Source organism: Procambarus clarkii, chromosome 48, assembly GCF_040958095.1.
Source record: "Procambarus clarkii isolate CNS0578487 chromosome 48, FALCON_Pclarkii_2.0, whole genome shotgun sequence".
Lineage (NCBI taxonomy): Eukaryota > Metazoa > Arthropoda > Malacostraca > Decapoda > Cambaridae > Procambarus > Procambarus clarkii.
In genome coordinates, this window is record NC_091197.1 from 7343251 (window position 1) to 7346401 (window position 3151).

Here is a 3151-nt window from a genome sequence, read left to right on the forward strand (position 1 = left end):
GAAGATGTTTGCCATAAAATTTGCGTTTTCTTTCATAGCCACATAGCCTATTTAAGAGAACGGAATTGTCTTGTATCTTCGGGGTAAAACTATTGTATTGATGACACGACAAGTGTAATCAACGAAGTTTCTTTATTTGGTGCCGATCTAACGCATTCTTGTGTGACATTTTATACATATGTTCTTCTAGAACATTCTATTCCGAACACATTGGTATAAAAATGAAATACGTACATAGAAAATTAAGGTCAGGACAGTGAAAAGAATATTCACTTTTCAATACTGGTTTCGCCGATGTGCGGTAACGGGTAACACTTCGCCCACTTCCCACACTCTTGCGGGTGGGCCGCGATCATGATTTTACATTTATATGCATATGTCCGTGTAGAGAATTTTATTGCGATCTCAGAGATACCAAATTTAACGCTGTAGAACAAGTGTGGAGTTGACAACCCTGAAAAGAATAGAAACATTTCGTCTGTGTTTGGAGCTCACGGCTAGTGATCGACGTAGTTCTTTATTTGGTGGTGGTTTAACTCATGCTTTGGTGACATTTTATATATATGTTCTTCTAGAACATTCTATTGCGAACACATTGGTATAAAAATGAAATATGTACATTGAAAATTAAGGTCAGAACAGTGAAAAGAGTATACACTTTTCAGTGTTGCCGCTCGATCGCCCGAAACGCGGAGAGCACCTAGCTTGCACTAAGTTTTTTCTCGTTTGCCGGGAGGAGGAAAGTGTTAAGATAGTTAACACACGTCTCTGCTTCCAAAATATATGCTTTAATGACAAATATTTGAGAATATAATGTGTTTCCTAACTTATGATGATATAAAGCATATTAAGGTTCATAATGAAGATGAATTTCCTCAATATCAAGCTCAACAAGTCACACTGTTGGAATAAAGACAGGAGATACTTTTTCACCTTGTATATAGCGACTACAAACAATATACTCACTACAGTCTCTCATTAGCTTAATGGCGTAACTAATTAGCATTAATTACACAGGCTATAATCCTATCCCTATTTACAGGTAACATTCTCTCCATCCTGGTTGGAGGAAGCTGAGGTGTAGTCACCGAATATAAGCAAGCAAAAAGTGAATAGCCAACCGGGAGACATCTCCCGTCATGCAGGGTGCAGTCGCACCTCCACAGATCTCCAGTATCAGCTAATGATACTGGTAATGCCTCAAAAGGGCAACCACTTACGGGCTATTCATTCCCGTGCCACCTTTTGGGTGGCTTAATCTTCATTAATCAATCAATCGAATAACCCACAGCACAATTTCCACAGTGATTTGGATAACTCCAGTACAGACGCTTTGGATTTACTTCACCTCTTCAACCTCAAGAATGTAGCTCTCGGCGTGTACCGTTCTAATCGACCCCAAGACGCTACAGCTTCGACTCAGAGCAGACAGCAGACTAGTGGCTTTAGGTATTGTATGTATTAGCTCTATCTGCACATCCAACCTTATGTTTGTAAATCAACTATGTATGTACGTTCCTGAATAAAATTTACTTTACTTAACTTTACTAGGACCGCATCGAGCGACAATGCTCTCTCAAGCCCTATCAAGTTTAGACACGATTCCTCAATCAAGCCGCCACGATCTTGTAACGTACAATTATGTTACGTTGTTGTTGTTGTTTTTTTTTTTTTTTTTGAGATATATACAAGAGTTGTTACATTCATGTACAGCCACTAGTACGCGTAGCGTTTCGGGCAGGTCCCTGGAATACGATCCCCTGCCGCGAAGAATCGTTTTTTTTTTTCATCCAAGTACACATTTTACTGTTGCGTTAAACAGAGGCTACAGTTAAGGAATTGCGCCCAGTAAATCCTCCCCGGCCAGGATACGAACCCATGACATAGCGCTCGCGGAACGCCAGGCGAGTGTCTTACCACTACACCACGGAGACTAATAAATTTACAGTCGTTAAATAAACGGTTATGTTACGTTGTTGGGTTGATTAGATACACAGTGTTTAGTGAGTTTCATATTTATTTAGTAGTCCTGGATACAGCAGTGTCGTAGACGTTGAGACGAAGCCTGGAGCAGAGCAGAGAGCTGAGTGAGGCCGGAGTCGTGGAGCTCTATGTGGGAGAGCGTGGCGGCTCAATTGGGAATTGAGTGTCTGAACTCGGGGAGCGAGAGCGTGGCGGCTCGATGCGGTCGTAGTCTGCTGTCTGCTCTGTGTCGAAGCTGTAGCATCTTGGGTCGATTAGAACTGTACACACCAAGTGTTACATTGTTGACTGTGGAAATTGTGCTGTCCGCTATTCATCAAATCGCTTGCTTATATGGTAATTACACCTCAGCTCCCTCCAACAAGATGAGAAGAGTATTACCTGTAATTGGGGAAAGGATTGTAGCTTCTGTAATTAGTTATGCTATTATGATAATGAGATAATGGAGCGAGTATAAGGATTACTCGCTACACTCTCCCGCATAAAGCTCCGCGACTCCGGCCACGCTCAGCTCTCTGCTCTGCTCCAAGCTCCGTCTCAACGTCTACGACACTGATGTATCCAAGACTACTAAATAAATATGAAAACCCACTAAATACTATGTATCTAATCTACCCAACAACGTAACATAACCGTACGTTACAAGCTACTTGGTTATAAACCCATGGAACTGCCTACTCGCCAGAGCCGTAACATGTCAAAACGCTGCTGAATTTGAAAATCCAGATGGAAAAAGTCCTCATGGAAAATGGGGGAGGGGCTTTAACAAGCCGCTGGCTTCCTGCCCTTGTCGAGGCCACTAGCATGTTAGTTGCCCCTTAAGGTAAATTCAGAGCGTTGAAGCAGGGAACGTATACCAGCGAATAACGATCAACATCTGTATAACAAAATCACTCTCGTATCGAGTTGATTTAACTTTCCAACCATTTTTTTTTTCAACAAATGTTAAACTTGTTTTTTTAACTATTTATCCAACATATTGTTATAAACATTACAGTCTGTTTGTTAATATCACGTAATGGAATTTGCGGCGATTCGATAAGTCGCTCCACAACGTTGGCCCTTAAATCGTCGCTGACTTAAGGTGTCCTCCCGCTTATATATTTTAGTCGAATTTCGTTATAAAATGAGATTATTTCATTATAGATTTAGTTTTCGCGTTCTACAT